Genomic DNA, 20,425 nt, shown 5'->3' with positions numbered 1-20,425 from the left:
TTCAATGGCACTGAAATCTAGCAAGATGTTCTCTTCAAATTTCAACTGATCATTGGAAAAATCTTCCAAGACTTCCATCATCCTGGGTTGATCTCACCAGTTCCAGAGAATGGGGTCTACTGGTTTAGGATATAACTATACTCAAAACAATAGTGATTGGATTTTATCTAGGGAGTCAAATTCAAATGAAAATTTTGCAGGTCAGACCCTTGTATATCAGAAACTCCAAATTTGCATAAGAAATACAAATAGATTTGGTGTACAAAAAGGAGGTTAAACAAAACTGATAAACGACAAGTTAGGCTGGAAAATAAGTTTAATATACAAATTTCCAGTATGATATTTAAACAATGAATGGATTATGAACATGTGTTTCTGTTAATGAAAAGGCTCATTTAAATATATATGGAACACCCTCCCCGATGGACTTTCAGAATTTGAATCCAGAAACTGTAGCATCCCATTGCAGATCACATGAGCTAAAGAAGGAATTCCGTTAGCTAGTAGCAGAAGTAGGCAGTTGTACTCGAATGAATTCAGGTATGAATCCAATGTCGGTATCCAATGACAAGATACTTTGTCAGTATCTTACATATAGATCTTTACAAAAGACCTCCTGCTTGATATCTTCATTCTCTTATTGAGAGAGGTTTCTCCCTCTTGCTGGAAGCAATCTCCACTCCAGATTGTCTTCATCGCTACTGCCTATAAACTGTGGAACCTAATATTGCAGTCATTACCCAGAAACCATTCCCACTCAACTTCTGTGAGGGCTTTGTCTGATCCCGGTATTTGATAAGCAATCTCCTAAATGTAGCTGTTTGCATTGCATTGCACATATGTGGGTACAGTATTCACAGCATTTTCTAATTACTATGCAAAGCTTGCCAACTGTAAGTGACCTTTGGATGGGCAGGATGAGTGAGTTTGTGTGTGGGGGGGCGGAGGGTGAGAAAACCTGGATTTGTGCTGGAAGTGGCCCAACTTGATGATCACTTTAGATAAGCTATTACCAGCAGGACAGTGGGTGGGAGGGGGTATTGTTTCATGGTCTCTGTGTGTATATGTCGTCTTCTGCAGTTTCCACGGTATGCATCCGATGAAGTGAGCTGTAGCTCACGAAAGCTCATGCTCAAATAAATTGGTTAGTCTCTAAGGTGCCACAAGTCCTCCTTTTCTTTTTTCTTGATGTTTGTTTTCTAAAAAAACCCAAACCAAAACACTATAATGGAATGTTTTGTATATGCAAACTTAGTGATAGATAATTTCCTCTGTATATTGTGAATGTAGTTTTGAGTGTGTGTGCAATCAAAGTTTAGTATTACGTACAACACTATATAACCCCAATCTTGGTGGTAGGAGGGAGACTTTTACTGTTAGATTCTACGGTAGCACCAAACCATGCCAATGTCTTGAGGTTCCTTAGTAAAGTTTCAGAGCACAGTTTATTTTCAGCTCTTCAGAGACCGATAGTGTTACAGTGGCAATGATGCTACCACATAGACTCCTTTTCTCTCGTGGTGTTTAAGGTGGGAATTTCAGATACACCTAGGCTCGCTACTCATTGGCATTTTGAGCATGCTGCTATTGTCAGATCAAGTTTCTTAAACACATTGAAAGGTATTGACACTGTCTACCACGTAAGTTAGTTATAGTTATTGAAATCAATGAGACCTGAGTAAGGAATGGGGCAAAACTGAGTCAGGGCATCAAGATTCGTCCTCTTGGCATTTACTAGGAGATGGTCAGGCTCATGCTATAAGGATTATGACAATGTTCACCTGAACCAAGGATGCTTGGGGAAATCATACTCCAGGGCACTTGTGGATGGGAGAACTCCCAATTAAATGTACTTATCTTAATTACCTTTACTTAGAAAGCAGGTATAGACCCTACTATATCTGAAATAAAGGGCAAATGGAAATGGAGAAATAGTATGCCATTCTTTAGTAAAACTGTTAGATTGTAATCTTTAGTAAGATTTCTTAGACTGTAAGCTCTTTGGGTCAAGGAATGCCATTTTCTGTGTTTGTGCTCTGCACATTACAATGGGGCCTCAACCTAGTAAAGGCCCCTAGAATCTGCCACAATATAAACAAACCAGATAATGGTTTTCAGAAATATCCATTAGAACATAACAGTGGCCACACTGGGTCAGACTAAAGGTCCATCTAGCCCCGTATCCAGTCTTTTGACAGTGGCTAATGCCAGGTGCCCCAGAGGGAATGAACAAAACAGGTAATCATCAAGTGAGCCATCCCCTGTCGCACATTCCCAGCTTCTGGCAAACAGGGCTAGGGACATCATCCCTGTCCATCATGGCTAATAGCCATTGAGGGACCTATCCTCCATGAACTTATCTAGTTATTTTTTGAACCCTGTTATTGTCTTGGCCTTCACAACATCTTCAAAGAGTTCCACAGGTTGACTGTGCTTTTTGTGAATACTTCCTTTTGTTTTTTTTAAAGCTGCTGCCTATTAATTTCATTTGGTGGCCCCTAGTTCTTGTGTTATGAGAAGGAGTAAATAACACTTCCTTATTTACTTTCTCCACACTAGTCATGATCTTATAGACCTCTCTCATATCCCGCCTTAGTCATCTCTTTTCCAAGCTAAAGTCCCAGTCTTATTAATCTCTGCTCATACAGTAGCTGTTCCATACTCCTAATAATTTTTGTTGCCCTTTTCTGAACCTCTTCCAATTCTAATGTATCCTTTTTGAGATGGGGTGACCACATCTGCATGCAGTATTCAAGATGTGGGCATACCAATGATTTATATAGAGACAATATGATATTTTCTGTGTTATTATCTATCCCTTTCTTAATGATTCCCAGCATTCTGTTCACTTTTTTGACTTCCACTGCACACTGAGTCGATGTTTTCAGAGAACTATCCACAATGACTCCAAGATTTCTTTCTTGAGTGGTAACAGCTAATTTAGACCCCATCATTTTATATGTGTAATTGGGATTATGTTTTCCAATGTGTATTACTTGGCATTTATCAACATTGAATTTCATCTGCCATTTTGTTGCCCAGTCACCCAGTTTTGAGAGATCCTTTTTTGTAGCTCTTCGCAGTCTGTCTGGGACTTAACTATCTTGAATAGTTTTGTATCATCTGCAATTTTTGCCACCTCACTTTTTACCCCTTTTTCCAGATCATTTATGAATCTGCTGAATAGGACTGGGCCCAGTACAGACGGCTGGCGGACACCACTATTTACCTCTCCATTCTGAAAACTGACCATTTATTCCTACCCTTTGTGTCCTATCCTTTAATCAGTTACCGATCCATGAGAGAACCTTCCCTCTTATCCCATGACTGCTTACTTTGCTTAAGAGCCTTTGGTGAGGAACCTTGTCAAAGGCTTTCTGAAAATCTTAAATACACTATATCCATTGGATCCCCCTTGGTCCACATGCCTGTTGACCTGACCCCCTCAAAGAATTCTAGTAGATTGGTGAGGCATGATTTCTCTTTACAAAAACCATGTTGACTCTTCCCCAACAAATTATGTTAATCTATGTGTCTGACAATTTTGTTCTTTACTATAGTTTCAACCGCTACTGAAGTCAGGCTTACCGACCTGTAATTGCTGGGGTCATCTCTGGAGCCCTTTTAAAAAATTGGTGTCACATTAGCTATCCTCCAGTCATTTGGTACAGAAGCTGATTTAAATAATAGGTTACAGATAACAGTTAGTAGTCCTGCAGTTTCACATTTGAGTTCCTTCAGAACTCTTGGGTGAATACAATCCTGGTGGCTTATTACTGTTTAGTTTATCTGTTTGTTCCAAAACATTCCTCTGACACCTCAATCTGGGACAGTTCCTCGGATTTGTCACCTAAAAAGAATGGCTAAGGTTTGGGAATCTTCCTCACAACCTCAGCTGTGAAGACTGATGCAAAGAATTCATTTGGTTTCTCTGCAATGGCCTTATTGTCCTTGAGTGCTCTTTTTAGCACCTCAATCATCCAGTGGCCCCAGTTTCGCAGGCTTCCTGTTTCTGATGTACTTTAAAAAAAATTTGCTCTTACTTTTTGAGTCTTTGGCTAGCTGTTCTTCAAATTCTTTTTTGGCCTTCCAATTATATGTTTACACTTCATTTGCCAGAGTTTATGCTCTTTCTATTTTTCTTATTAGGATTTAATTTCCACTTTTTAAAAGGATACCTTTTTGCCTCTCACTGCTTCTTTTACTTTGTTGTTTAGCCATAGTGGCTCTTTTTTGTTTCTCTTATGATTTTTTTTTTAATTTGGGGGATACATTTTAAGTTGAGCCTCTATTATGGTGTCTTTAAAAAGTTTCCATGCAGCTTGCAGGGATTTTGCTTTTGGTGCTGTACCTTTTAATTTTTGTTTAACTAACCTCCTCATTTTTGTGTGGTTCCCTTTTCTGAAATTAAATGCTACAGTGTTGGGCCATTGTGTTGTTTTCCCCGCCACAGGGATGTTAAATTTAATTATATTATTGTCACTATTACCAAGCGGTCCAGCTATAGTCACCTCTTGGACCTGATCCTGTGCTCCACTTAAGACCAAATCAAGAATTACCTTTCCTCTTGTGGGTTCCAGAACTAGCTGCTCCGAGAAGCATTTCATTTAAGGTGTCAAGAAACTTTATCTCTGCATCCCTTCCAGTCAATATGGGGATAATTCAAATCCCCCATTATTATTGAGTTTTTTTATTTTAATAGCCTTTCTAATCTCCCTGTGCATTTCACAGTCAATATCATCATCCTGGTCAGGTGGTCTGTAATATATTCCTACTGCTATATTGTTATTACTTAAGCCTGGAATTACTATCCATAGAGATTTTATGGTAGAGTTTGGTTCATTTAAGATTTTTACTTCATTTGATTCTACGCTTTTTTCCCACATAATGCCACTCCCCCACCAGCACAACCTGTTCTGTCTTCCAATATATTTTGTACCCTGGTATTACTGTGTCCCATTGATTATCCTCATTCCACGAAGTTTCTGTGATGCCTATTATATCAATATCCTCATTTAATATGAGGCACTCTAGTTAGCCCATCTTACTATTTAGACTTCTAGTGTTGGTATATAAGCACTTTAAAAACTTGTCACTTTTTAGATGTCTGCTATTACATGTTTAATTGAATGGGACTTTTTTTCTTTCGACTGTTTCTCATCACATCCTTCCTGTACTTTATCATCTTCCATCCTCTCCTCCTTATTAGGACATAGGGAATCTCCATTTATCGAGCCTTCCCTAAGCACGGTCCGAACCACGTGCTCCTCCGCATCTGTCAGCTTTCCCCAGCCATTAAAATTAAAAATGACGTAGAGCAGTTTTTAAACTAAGTGGCAGCAATCTGGTTCCATTTTGGTTTAGGTGGAGCCCTTCCTTCCTGTATAGGCTCCCTCTTTCCCAAAAGTTTCCCCAGTTCCTAATAAAACTAAACCCCTCCTCCCTACACCATCGTCTCATCCACGCATTGAGACCCTGCAGTTCTGCTTGTCTAACTGTGTGTGAAACTGGAAGCATTTCAGAGAATGCTACCATGGAGGTCCTGGACTTCAATCTCTTACCTAGCAGCCTAAATTTGACCTCCAGGACCCCTCTCCTATCCTTCCCTATGTCACTGGTACCTACATGTACCACGACCACTGGCTCCTCCCCAGCATTACACATGAGCCTATCTAGATGTCTCAAGAGATCTGCAACCTTCGCAGCAGGCAGGCAAGTCACCATGCGGTTCTCCCGGTTATCGCAAACCCAGCTATCTATGTTTCTAATGATCGAATTGCCCATTACTAATACCTGTCTCTTCCTAATAACTGGAGTTCCCTCCCTGCAAGGATGCGAGAGGATACCACAACATCATCTGGAACAACTATGGGATCATTTCCCTCTGCTCCAGTTGGATGTTCTCCTTTCCTGAGGCTTTCATCCTCCTCAACAGCACAGAAGCTGTCAGACCGGGGGTGGGACAGTTCTACTGTGTCCTGACAAGTCTTATCTATGTACCTCTCTGTCTCCCTTAGCTCCTCCAGCTCAGCCACCCTGGCTCTCCAAAGTCCATACACGGTCTCTCAGGACCAGGAGCTCCTTGCACCAAATGCACACATATACCACCTGCCTACCCCCATTTTGTTGCTGGACTTCTGCCTGCATTCTCTTTTTACTCATGAAGCTTGTTCCTTTGTTGTTTTCTTTTAATCGGGGGGTATTTTTGGCTTTAAGCTTAAAGAAGTTTACGGAATGTTAAGCCCCCCACACAGACACTGCTCCTGTCAACTCCCTCGCAAAACTCCCTCTCAAAATCCCTTCTATTCTACATCCTTCTTCCACCACCCCACCACTTCCACCTTTATCCAAAAGCAGGGAAGAATGTTCTAAGTATTATTCTATTACATGACAAATATCCCTTTTCTGGAATTCAACCAGGATCGAACTTTCAGGGCAAAATTACCACACACCAGGTGGAGGAGAAGCACATCCCCGTTGCAGATCAAGTACTAAAGAAGGCTATTGGATCACTTGTTGGTAACAAGTCTTAGAACAAATGGAGTCCTTATGGCTGTGCTACCTAAATACTTTCACATTATAGAATCATAGTGTTAGAAGGCACCGCAAGGGTCATCTATTCTAACCCCCTGCCAAAATGCAGGATTTGTTGTGTCTAACCCATTCAAGGCAGATGACTATACAGCCTCCTTTTGAAAACCTTCAGTGAAGAAGCTTCCACAACCTCCTGAGGCAGTCTGTTCCATTTTCCTACTGTTCTTACAGTTAGGAAGCTTCTCCTGAGATTTAATCTAAATCTGCTAAACTGTAGTTTGAATCCACTGCCTCTTGTCCTGCTCTCTGTGGCAAAAAAGAACTTTTCTCCATTTTTTTTGTGGCAGCCTTTCAGCTATCTGAAGACTGCTCTCATATCCCTCCTTAATCTTCTCTTTTCCAAACTAAATATACCCAGTTCCTTCAGCCTTTGCTCATGGGACTTGTATTCCATCGCTCTGATCATCTGTGTTGCTTGCCTCTGGATCCTTTCCAGTTTCTCTACATCCTTTCTACTCATTGGTGACCAAAATTGGGCACAGTATTTGAGTAAAGGGAACAATCTGAAACATTAAGGCAGGTATTAAAGTAAAAAGGGGAGCACAGCTCCTTCCTTGCTAAGGTCAGAGAAAGAACTCTCCCCCGCCCCTCCCCCCCGCGCCTTTTTTGGTTAATGCTACTAATAGCACAGAAAGAACTCTTCCAGTTTCTGGTTGGTATGGTATGAGCTCCCCCTTGTTTCAATGAATTTTAACTGTTGCTTTAAAGGAACCATATATTGCTCTTCAACAATCCAGGGAAAGATCCTAACTTGTCCCCTCTTACCACTCAGTTTCCTTTTTAAATAACGGCACAATTATATTTAATAATTTCTTTTCAAAGGATGGTCTTATACTAGGAATAGTATACACAAAGGAGCTGGATCTTGGCTAGGGATGAACACCTGAGGATGTTATTTCCACTCTTGGGATTTATTAGTGGCTCTTTTAATTTTTTATTTTGTGGCCTATATTAACAAGATCCTATAGAGCTGACGCTCTCTCTTTTTGTAGTCCAGAAGTAGGTGAGATTTGCCAGGGGTTAATAGACTAGGAGGTTCCCTTATCAGACGCTGATGTAGGATTTAACATAAACTGAGGTCATTCCAGGCTCTAATGGTAGCTTCTCTGATAAAAGTTGAGTGTTCCAATAATACCCAATGGAAGTTGGGGGGCAACTGATGTCCCTGACTGTTGCCTCCATAGATGATTCACTTAATTCCCCATTTTCAGTTTTTAATATTTTTTTGCCGCATATTCCACTAAAATGAGGATTCAGTAATGTAATTAAGATTCAAAGCTTTCCTGGGAGCCCAGTATTCTCATCCAGTAACAGTTTATGTGGATGCAGAGAAAGGGTATTGATACGGAAAGCAGTAATTTGAGATTAAGCACCCACTTTTGACTACACAGAAACCTGTCCACTCTAACTCCGCAGCATTGGTATGCTATAGGCCAAGCGTGGGTGGATTTTAGAAAGAACTGCAGTTGGCAGTGTGCGCCAAACCAGATCCCCAGACGAGGTAATTCTGTTCCAAGTGTTCCCTCCTGTGGAGTCCCTTCTATAGCATATACTATACAATTGAAGTGAGAGGCAAACAATGGGTTACAAAGCTTGAGTTTCCAACCCAAGGAGAGAGATTACTTTTTAATCATAGGAGGAGGGAATGAAGGGGAAGCTCCAACCTGTATCCGTTTATTAGGAAGATAGCTGTTGGATGGGGAAATAAAGGTCAAAAAGTCATCTAGAAGTAGAATATTTCTGTGGTGAATGGTATCAAGTTCATGATTCAGATAAGCTTCAAATGTTTTTATTTAACTCTTGATAGAATGACTCCAAAGTGAATACTCTAACTTAAAACAGTAGTGCTTGAGATGTACCAGTTTTTGCTTTACACTCTTTTAGGGAAGGGGGATGTTGGTGATCAGATTCTGGCAGGCAGTGACAGCCTATTTGCAGAAGGTATGGGAGAGCTCCAGAATTCTAACTTAAAGGACTGTTTTCTCAGTCTTTCAGAAATGAACTCTGACATATTGAGGGAAAGTCTGTCAGAACAGCACTCATATTATTTCAGTGTAAAATTAATCTATTTGCTATCTGAAACAATTGAATTAATGGCTTAAATTACAATTTAAATACCAAAAATAGTTACTAATATTAATTTGAATGTTTAAATGAATTTGTTTCTGCCATGTTCTTGCATCACTTCTGTGGGATTTCCTGTGAACATTCAAGCAAAGGTACTTACAAGCAAAAATGCTCAGAAAAAGTGAATGTCAAGGTCACAGGCATCAATATTTGAACCAATACTACTAGCTTGCTTGTCCAGTCAGGAAACAAGAGCATTACTAATCACAAGTAAGCAGTACAGCTCAAATATACATGTCTGATTCAAAGAGTAAAACAAACAAACAAACCCAATCCAAGGATATTTGTTGATTATTTAAATTTATTTAAGGAAATTTAAATCTTCTCATGGAATATCCACAAGCAGAAAAAGAGCATAACAATTATTCATGCCAAATGATTGGTTTACCCCCACTTTGGCTACATGTATCATATAGATCTAAAATTTTACCTATAAAGACGTCATTAGCTTTTGATAAAGTGTTAAGTACACCGGAATTTTGAATAAACTGCAAATCTACCGGTAATCCTTTTGTTCGTTTAATGCTTATATCCCATCATTTGTACATTACATTTATAGCCCATATTGTGCAAGGGTACATTTCTGATTTTACTGAGTTTACTTTAGTGTTGGTTTCTAAACATTGTGGATATATGGCCTTAGAAGTTAACTGTGACACTTTTTCTCTTCTCTATGTAAGTTATTTTCTACTGCAGATAGATTTAATTTTCTTTTCTTCCCACTGAAAACTGTTCTTTATAAATGACTTGCACATTATTGGCTCCAATCTCATCCAGCCCTAGGGCAGCGTGGATGAAGCTATAAATGAAAATCCAATGTAATCAAAAAGCAAATTCTGATTGGCTTCAGATGCCCTAGCCCATTTTAATGCTTGTGCGAATGACAGTGTGTAAATCAGCAGAGGGGGGAAAGACAGCAAATCATAGGAGTTTGAAAACTAAAACCAAAGCTGCCACTTTGATGAGCTTAACAAGGAGCCAGTAATTACGGAAAAAGCAAAGCATACTGGAATACAGATAAATATGAATGGAAACTCTGCTTTTATTCTACTGCTTTATATCCATGTATGATTTCCCTTAGTGTTTCACACAACCAATCATGCCTAGATACCATATGATGGGTGCTACCTGTAGGCTTGGCATAGCATGGCTTTGCATCTGCTTGATAATTATTGGTTTCAGAGTGAAGTGAGCTGTAGCTCACGAAAGCTCATGCTCAAATAAATTGGTTAGTCTCTAAGGTGCCACAAGTACTCCTTTTCTTTTTGATAATTATTGTTTGCAGTTGGGGTCCTTATGGTGACTCTGCAGAGAGTGTTTTAAGTTTCTTGAGCTACAGAATGGCAGATGTACTGTTCACTCCTGCAGCTTGATTCCATGCCCCCTAACTGTACTGCCCATGGAGAGGGACTGCAGAGAAGAACTCTGTCACACACCAGCATGGCATTTCTGCATAATGACTTCCCCCGCCTAATACAGGGAAACTATCATAGGGGTTGTTTTTAAAAACTGCTCTAGGCAAACAAACCTCTTTACTGATCTTTTCAAAATAGGTTCAATCCCATGATGTGCTAGCTTTCAGCTCCCAGTGACTACAATGGAAGCTGCAGTTACTCAGCAAGATTGGGCTCTTATGTGCCTCACAATGGATTTTAGAGTGGCTCTGTATTCACATAAATCCTTGTTTGTCAAATGTTTGTGTACCTATTCTTGTTGTCAACTCCATGAAACAAATAGTTGGTGAAAATATAGATAAGGAAGCTAGAAGCTTTGGAAGGGATTTTCAAAAGGTAGTTCAATGCGGGAGCAGAATTAGGGTAAAATTTAGTCATTTTGAAAATCCCATCAGGTGCCTATATTGGGACCAGCAACAAACAAGTGGAATTTAAGAAGATGATTGAACAAAGGCTAAAAGCTGCTGACCTCTGCACAGGTAACATAGATCAGATATTGTGCTCTATCCTTTGCAGCATTATAGCAACTGTGGATGAACTCCTACAATCCATTTCCCATTGCCAGTCTTGGATCACAGAGAAGATTATAGAGCTGTCTGATCAACAAAGGCAGTTAAGAGCAAAAAGGAAGAGAGATGAATCTGCAAAAAGCAATATTCCTGTATGACATGAGAAAGAGAGGGACTCATTAAAGTGGCAAAAAAAGACTGGTTTGAATAACCGTGCACTGATACACAGAACTCCCTAGTAGCATTTGTTGCAAAGAAGACCTATCAAACCATCAAGACTCTTTTCAAAAGTTTTCCTTGTAGGAAAAATACTGTTTCACCAAACTCTTGGGGTAAATATTGCTGATAACTATATAATATGAGCAAAATTAACTCTACATTGGACGTGAACATGGCAGAAGAGAGATATATGAGAAGCTCCCGCTATGATTGAAGACATTGAGGAAGCTGTACAGACACTGAAAAGCAATAAAGCCCCTGGAGTGGATAATACATAAGCAGCACTAATTAAAAGTGATGGAGACACACTCATCCTGGCATATCATAACATTTTTAATGTGATTAGGGAGTCTGTAAGATGGCCCAAGACTTGGATATAGTCCCTGATGGTTCCTATTCATAAAAAGGAAATTACCATACAATCCTATTGACACACCCTAGCAAAATACTGCTGCGCATCACTCGGAAGAGAATTGTGCCTAAGTGCAAAAACAAGCTGGATTTAGACCCTGCCAAAAGGTATAGAGCAAATATTCAGTCTGTATTTGCTGTGTGAGAAAGCACTGGGGAATGATGAGAAAATGGTCCATGGCTTTGTGACTTCTGCTAAGGCGTTTTGACAGCATATGACATAAACCTTTGAGCAATCCTGTGGTTGGCTGGAGTTGGTGAAAATATAATAAGGTTGATACAAAATCTCCGAGGAAGCAGAACTGCTTTGGTTTTTATGGGGCATGAGCAAAGTAGTTGACTAGATGACCTCCTGAGATCCCTTCCAACCCTGATATTCTAGGATTTGACTTAAGGATAGGTGTCAGGCAGGGCTGCATGCTATTATTAACCCTCTTCAACTGATGTTGAAGAAATCTTTAAAAAGTCACGGATGGAAACCTAAAGGAGGGTGTATCCTTAGTGGAGGAAAAATTAGTCATCAGGGCTTCTCTGATGATATTGATCTGACTGGATTGTGGCAAGAAAAAAAAAGTGCAAAAATAGTTTGAAAAATTAGTGGTAGATGCAGAGACTTTTGGTCTAAGGCTATCCCACAAAAAGACAGTGTTGTTTTAGCCATGCTGGTCCCAGCATATGAGAGAGAAGGTGGGTGAGGTTTTATCTTTTATTGGACCGACTTCTGTTGGTGAAAAACAAGATTTTAAACTATGCAGATTGTTTAGCATAAGTAGATAACCTTGAATGATCCTGTAGGGCATGAGTTAACTATTTATGGTAAACAATCTGTTCCACCTTGTATTTAAGTGTGATGCTCTGACCTGACCTGACCTGAAGTGCTCTGTGGAGCTCAAAAGCTTGTCTTTCACCAGCAGAAGTTGATCCAATAAAAGATCTCATCCACCTTGTCTTTTTAAAGACAATGGTGACATCTCAGGCTGACAAAAAGGCAAAGATATTTCTACCTAAATCTCAGAAGGCATTGAGCACTTCAAATACCTGGGTTGTATAACTACAAGGGATGCTAAACATCACTTAAAGATCTGACATAGAATTGGACTTGTGCCTGCTACTCTAGTGACATATTTGGTGAAGCAAAAGGTGTTGCCATGAAGTATAAAATTAAATTGCTGCAGTCTCTTGTCTTCAGTGTCTTGCTATATGCACGCGAGACATGAACACTAAAGAAAGAAGACATTAAGAGCCTTGAACTGAAATGCAATTGCTGAGTGTTAGTTATATGTTGCACACGACTAACGCAGAGGTAATTGCTTGAACTTACAGTCTAACTGGAGTGATACCAGACATCAAGATGAGAGAAAGAAAACTTGATTTTGTGGGACATGTGGGTTGAGAGGAAGATTGCTGAAGCAAGTTTTGCAAGGATTGGTGCCAGGGGCAGAGGCAGTGGTGAGTGTGGTTCAGGTGTAGCTGACTGGATGGGAATGCAGTGTGGCATGCTTCAAGGCTATGTGAAGACCACAAAACATGGAGGAAGATTGCTGGCCAGTAACTTATGTGTTTGCTGTTCATTGTGATGGGACTCTATGGTGCTATACGCTACAGAATTATGTACGTATGTGACTGATTTTCAGTGGGACTTGTGCATGTTAATTAGGTGCTTTTGAAAATCCTGCTCCCACTCATCTCACTCTGAGTGGGAGCAGGAGCTGGAGTCACCTTGGAGGTGAATTCCCTCCCTTCAGAATAAGGTGTAAACCCATCCCCATCCCCTTCCCCTTTTTATTTTTTGCTAGCTATGGTGTTTCCAACCATAATAGAAAAAAATAAGTTTGGAAAAAAACGAAGAAAATAAAATGAAACAAGAGATTCCTTCTCTAGTGCAAGTGATGAAGGCAACTAATGCCAATTTTAGACTACCTGTTGGAAGTAGCATAATTCTGCAAGGCACTCAAAAGCTGCAAGAAGGAAGTTTGTTATAAATGGCCAAATGGAAGGAGAGATTCCAGGGGGTGATTTTCAGTAATATTACATTTAAATTTCTCATAAGAAAATAATCTATTATGTGCACAGTCCTAAGAAATCAGAACAAAAAGTATTCAGCTGAAGGCAAAGCCTGCTTAATGTTAGTCCTCTCTTGATTTTCAAAAGTGCATTGTCAAACTTGGAAGGAACTGGCAGATTCATCACTTAAGTCTCCCCCATGAAAACATGGAGACAACATACCTAGAGAACTCTCATTTGAAAATGGATATGCTGGAAGAGAAACCAAGTTAGGAAAACAATAATAGTGAAGACACCACTTGAAATATTCTGTTCAACATAAGTGAGGCCAAGAACTGTCTTCAGTTAGGGCTGAATATGAAACACAGTGAGAGTGTCTTTTTGCAGGTGGAGAGCATCCTCAACTGAACTTCATTAGGCAGAGGGCAATTGTTAAAATAGATGGAAAGTGGATGGGGAGCCATTCCTGACAGCTGTCAGAAAGCGGAGCTGAGCTCTTCTGTACTACCCCCTATCCTAACCACTGGTTGTCAGTGGTAACTAGGATGGGCTAAGCATTTTGCCAGGTTAGGTCAATATTGTGTGACTTTAAAAAAAAAAATAAAAACAACCCCACACCTAGGATTTTTCTCAGTAGCTGCATGCTGTATACAGTAGTTCCCCAGCTATCAGATTTGTCTAAAATGTTTTAATTTTGAAAGCCCTGCAGTATTTATTATACAACTGGTGGTCCCAGGGAAGGGAAAACACAAAAATAGGAGTAGGCCTTGTGGATAGTCGAATAGTTTTCAGTCTCTTTCACCATACTTCCACCTTCCCCTCTCAATGTTTTTAATAAATAAATAAAACCATTCAGCTGTCCAATGCTCCTGCCACTCCATAATCACAAAGGGCACTTTGCAGGGTTTGCAAGGGAAGAGGGGGGGGGAACTGATCTGCTGCATGATAGGTTTAGGTAGGAATGATTTTCTTATGGGAAGCAGAGCTGCTCTGCATGGAAGCATCAGTACCCAGGTGCCTAAAAGCTCATGTTTGTGTATCAATAAGCAATTCCAAAACTGGCCTCTGAGCAGGGCTAGCAAACTGTAGTGCAGGGGAAGCATTCCCATTATTACATTGGACTATATAAGGTACCTTGGAGAGACTTAATTTGGGTTCAATGTACTAGTTTGTGTGTGTGTGTGTCATTTATTGCCCAGTCAGGATGGAATGTGGAAACTGCTCAGATAGTGAATATATTGCCCTATAGTAGTGTCCTGCAGAGTATAAAAGCCCTAATATTAATAAGGGAACAGAGATTGCAATGGTAGGGCCTATGTAGGTGTTGGTTATTTTGTGGGAGGAGCAAAAGATCCTGAAATTTAGTTCTGCTACCGGCTGCAAAGATGTCTGAGGTGATAGCACACACAGTAACTGACTGGCCTTGGAAACTATTTAGCTGTGCAAGTGATGTTGTGTGTGTGTGCATTTAAGTCAACAAAAGAGCAGTATATACAAAATGTGTACGAATAGGTTGGTATAATGACAAAGAATTAAAAAAATATTAACTGCTATTGCCAGCTACCAAGCCACAGGTATTAAAAATTTCCCTCCTAAGAGAAAAAAGAAGCCTTTTAATGAAGGGTGCCGTTTATCTTTCATTTGTCCCAGCAAATATAAATTGAAAGGTAAAAACCAAAGCACCTTCACACAGAAAAAGTCACCTGGCACTAATAGGTTTGAGTGTTTGCTGTTAAAGGGTAGACTATTATTGCTAAGAGCTTGAAGAATTTCTGCAACAATAGTTTGTCCTTACAAAAAGTCTCTCTGTATTGCAGCTAAGTCAGTGTATGATTGTGTTAGCAGCTGCATAAATTAAACTTGCCTGGGGGTTAGTCTAACTCATGCAGTCAGTCTTTCAGAAAATTGTCTAAATGCTGCATTAATGAATTGTGGTAAGTGATTTATCTTTCCTTTTGTCTGGTACATTCTCAGTATAGCAATCAGTGCTAGAAAACTTGTCCTGGACTGACGAGTACTACATTAATTAAGTTCATTTATAGAATCATAGAATCATATCAGGGTTGGAAGGGACCTCAGGAGATCATCTAGTCCAACCCCCTGCTCAAAGCAGGACCAATCCCCAGTTTTTGCCCCAGATCCATAAATGACCCCCTCAAGGATTGAACTCACAACCCTGGGTTTAGCAGGCCAATGCTCAAACCACTGAGCTATGTTACATGACACTGCCACATGTGACCAGTGACTTTAAACATCAATTTACTAGGTGTGAAATAACTGAATTACTCAATTGTACACTGGAATCTGGGAGATGCACGTTAGCATGGCAAGGAATTTTGCAGAACCAGCTTGCTAAACCTAGATAGGTTTTGTATTATTCAACAGCAACTAGTCATGGCCACTATGCAGTGGCACTGAGATGGCGGGTAACGCTGGGGGATCAAAAGTGGGGTGTGTAACAAGGAAAAGATTGGGTATCTTTAAGGCTCTGATACAAAAGCAAAGGACCCAGCTGCCATATGGGCTAAGGCAAACTGAATCTGACTAATTTGAAATTGCAATCAAGAAAGTTTAGCAACTCTGGCAGCATCATCTTTGTCTGCTTCCACTTTAAATATACAAGACTGCTTCCCAGGAGTAGACATTCTGCACTAAAAAATTAAAAATTCTGTGCACAATATTTTAAAATTCTGCAAATTTTATCGGTCAAAATAACACTACATAGTCACACTAGTTTCAATTATTTTGGTAATTTATTTCAAAATACCTATCAACAGGTATGTCTGTAACAATACAAACACAGATAAAAATTCCCCCATGAGTAGAGTGATCAAGAAACCCCTATGACAACCCACTTCCTATTTCTCTTCCCCCTTCACACACACACCCACACACCCTGAACACAGCCCAGCCCAGACATCCACTCCCTTTCTCCCCCAGAGCTGAGGGAGCCAGAGGGAGAAACAACCTGATGCTCTGTCCCAGGCTTGCACAGAGTTTCCTGGCCACAGCCTTCTCCTTCCCTCAGGGCATGCTGGGAACTGCAGCTGTCAGGAACCCTCTAGCTCCCTCTCCCTCCCCATCCCCAGCAGTGCCTTCTCCGTGTGAGCTGGGCTCTGGGGGGGGGGGGGGTCCAGTAGCCCCTAGTGGTGACTAGCAGCACTGCAGCCCATTTCTGTGGGGGAAAAGAAATTCTGCATGCACAATGTTAATTTCTGCAAAATTCTTCATTGCGCAGTGGTGCAGAATTTCCCCAGGAGTAAAAACTTTTGGAATTCACAAGGTGTTTTTTGGTTGGGAGGAGGGATCGCAGCACCATGACACATTGTGAATAGGTGCTAAGTGGTCATTCCCTAGAAATATTGCAAGATTGTTGCCATGTATCTTTTAAGTGACCTTATCTGCAAATTGTAGGCCTGATTCTCTATTCGTTACTTTTCAATAGTTTAACTCCATTGGGTTCAGCTGACTTTTTTGATTTCCATTGGAGTGAGACTGGAATCAATCCTTGTCTTTTTAAACAACTGTTGCCATTTTTGGAGAAAAGATAATGACATGTTGCTAATTAAGACAACCTTGTTTTGATTATGCAAAGTCTGCATAGACATCCAAGCAGTGACTTGTTTGTGTAGTTACCAATGGTAGATGCATAATCACAGGACTTGGGTGCACAGTTTAAAAAAAATCTGAGCCTAAATTTTATACTGCCATAATTAGGCTCCAATCTGGAAGGGATTTCCAAAAGTATGACCTTTACATCTCACAAAAGTCGAAGGGACTCTGAATAGGCAACAATTGGATCAAAGTCTTAAACTATATAAGCAACCAGGATGTTTATGGCTAGTTTATTAAAAGGGCACATTTTCTAAGTATCATGTTAAAATGGAGTCCTGACTACTCAAAAGATTGTCCAAAAATGCCACAAAAGTATTCTTGTTTTTAAAAAGCTTAATATAAAAAGGATTATTAAATATTTCAAACAGGACTGGGGAAAAGAACTGTTCATAAGATTTATATGTATAAGTTTAAGAAAATGTCAAGCTTAAAATAAGGGAAGCAACAGTCAGAATTTGTTAAGAGCATACTGTAGCTCTTAAATCTGAATGTGAGCTTGCTAATAAAAGCAAAGGAATAAACAAGAGTGTAAAAAGCATGAATTAATAGGATGAAAACTGTAGGAAGCTTAATCCCAAAAGATGTTTAAGGTATAAAAACACCTCTTTCCAAATAATGCCTGCTTTTTAAATTACCGCATTTTATTGTTTTTTCAGACACAGCCCATATGAATAAAATTAATGTTTCATTTTTGTATGTTTGCAGGAAAAGCTTAAGTGTTCATACTTTTCATACTCTAAAGAAGCTGATTTGCTGTAAAAAAACACCTTTAGCAAATTACATCTGTTATTCCAAAAATACTAGATTCTTTATCTCAGCAGAAGAAATGCAAAGATTGCCCTGTTCCTAATATGCATATTAATATTAAATCCAACACCACTTTTGAGTATTTTTTATTGTGGCTGGTTTTTAGCCTTCACATCAGATACAGTACTTTTCATTAAAATCTTGAAGTACATTCACAGGAGACAGATTCTTCTCATTCATACGCTCAGTAGAAGCATAGTGGTAGGTGCTGTGCAGAATTTAGCTACTGTATATTGATGGGCCACCAACTCAAGCATGGAATTGCAACAGTGCCTCTCTGTCGTCTTCCATTTGAAAATATCTGGCAAATTAGCATTAACAAGTCATATTAGAATCATCAAGAATAATAAGTGCTTTCAAACAGTGGGTTGTCAAATTATATGCACTAGTAGTCTGTTTGTTTTTTTCAAAAAAGGAAAGAAAACCCCCCCTCAAATACTCCAAAGCCATGTAAACCTGCAAGGCAAAATACATTTGTATAGTAGTGATATTCCTAAGTTTGAAGCCCAATGTCCTGAGTGGCTATGCACCGGTTACATTCATTTTGATCGATGGTAAAGGAAAAGGATAAGCACTGGGAAAATGTGCATTGTGCTTTTGTTGCCCACAGTCCTATTAGTGTTCTGCTTATGGGAGCCTGATCCTGTTCTCACTGAAATCAATCCTCCCGCTGAACTCACTGGCAAAGGATCAAAGCTAAGGTTAATACCCTTATTCCAGGTGATTAGAAGATGAATGGACTAAAATCTCTTGGAAAATTCTCTGCATAAATGAGGTTTTCAAAGAGCCAATAAAATAGTTCTGGTTATTTTGTTCACAATCTCTTGAGAACTCTTTGGAGACATGAAGGGTGAATTCTCCTCTGAGGAGGAGGGATGCAAATGTCAGAGCCCAATGGGCTGCAACACTCCACCTGAACGGGGAGGAAGATAATTTTTTCTGCATTTGGACCACTCTAGTCCAAATTGAGAGAGGTGATGAGCACCTCAAACTCTCATGGTGCAGCTCCACAGCACAGCTTCTGATTTGGCCCTCTGAAGCCCCAATACCAGACTGGAGACAGTTCTTTAATATGGAAAGTAACGACCATTTACTGCCAGGAATCGAGTATTGCTGTTACACTGTGCAAGACAAAGGGGTGGAGCCCCACCTGCCTGGCTACTGCTTCGCTCCCTAACTTACTGAGTACTGTGCCTCAGGCCCTGCCACTCACCACTCAGTCTGGATCTAACTTCAAAACCCACCCTTTTCCTCTCAATTCAAGTGTCTGCTGGGAACAGAGGAGGCTGTAGTGTACAGCTCTTGGGATGAGCAGGTGAGGCTGTTGTCTTGAGGTCTGGATAGTAAGAATCCGAGGGCAGACATTCCCATGGGAGCTGTAGCTGTGAGTATAAAAATCAAAGGAATGTAGGACTGGAAGGGAGTTTGAGAAGTCAACAAATCCAGCCCCCTGTGCTGTGGCAGGACCAAGCAAACTTAGACCATCCCTGACCGATGTTTGTCCAACCGGTTTTTAAAAACTTCCAGTAATGTGGATTAAAAACCTCCCTTGGAACCTTATTCCAGAGTTTAACTACCTTTATATTTAGGAAGTTTTTCCTAATATCCAACCTAAATCTTGCTTGCTGCAGATAAAGCCCATTACTTCTTGTCCTACAGCTTCAGAGGATCTGCAGAACAACTGATCCCTGTCCTTTTTATAATAGTCTTCAAATATGTTAGGGGCTATCAGGTCCCCCGCAGTCTTGTTTTCTCAAGACTAAACATGTCCAGTTTTTTAAACCTTTCCTTATAGGTCAGGTGTTCATCATTTTTGTTGTTCTCCTCTGAACTCTTTCCAATTTGTCCTCTTCCCTCTTAAAGTGTGGCTTCCAGAATTGTACACAGTACTCTAGCTGCAGCCTCACCAGTGCTGAGTAGAGCAGGATAATTACCTCCCATGTCTTACATACAACCCTACTGTTAATGTGCCCCAGAATGACGATAGCCTTTTTTGCAACTACATCACATTCTTGATTTTCAGTAATTTTGTGATCCACTATAACCCTCAGGTCCTTTTCAGCAGTAGTACCACCTAGCCAGTTATTCCCCATTTTGTAGTTGTGCATTTGATTTTTCCTTCCTAAGTGAAGTATTTAGCATTTATCTTTACTGTATTTCATCTTGTTGAATTCAGATCAATTTGTCAAGGTCATTTTGAATTCTAATCCTGCCCTCCAAACTGCTTGCAACCCTTCCCAGCTGGGTGTCAACTGCAAGTTTTATAAACATACTGTGTACTCCATTATGCAAGTCATTAATGAAAATATTGACTAGTACCCGACCCAGGACTGATCCCTGAGGGATGCCACTAGATATGCCCTCCCAGTTTGACATCAAACGATTGATAACTACTCTGAGTACAGTCTTTTACCCACTTTATATTAATTTCATCTAGGCCACAATTCCCTAGCTCGCTTATGAGAATGTTATGTGGGATTGTGTGAAAAGCCTTACTAAAATCAAGATATTATATCTACTGCTTCCCCCAGATCCACTAAGCCAGTAACCCAGTCATCTTGCTTGTATTTTACAATTTCATTACCCCTTATTTAGGGCACAGTCCCTCTTCTAGGGAGTAAATTTCTCCAAATCTGACATGTTGGAACCTACACTTTGCTCATTAAGAAATGGTCCTGTGTGCTC

At 40.0% G+C, this 20,425-nt stretch overlaps 2 protein-coding genes across 3 annotated transcripts in view; one reads left to right on the top strand and one right to left on the bottom strand.

The window, feature by feature from the left end:
• LOC311523475 (uncharacterized protein) overlaps window positions 1-20,425 on the top strand; it is a 359,706-nt gene that overhangs the window by 248,469 nt on the left and 90,812 nt on the right. The gene's annotated exons all lie outside the window — the stretch shown is intronic.
• The window catches only part of LRRN1 (leucine rich repeat neuronal 1), a 40,816-nt gene that overhangs the window by 7,254 nt on the left and 13,137 nt on the right, over window positions 1-20,425 (bottom strand). The window lies entirely within an intron of this gene.

Source organism: Lepidochelys olivacea (genome assembly GCF_965140295.1).
Source record: "Lepidochelys olivacea isolate rLepOli2 genome assembly, chromosome: 7".
Classification (NCBI taxonomy): Eukaryota; Metazoa; Chordata; order Testudines; family Cheloniidae; genus Lepidochelys; species Lepidochelys olivacea.
The sequence above is the reverse complement of the archived record's forward strand: the minus strand, read 5'-3'. Positions and strand labels throughout refer to the sequence as shown.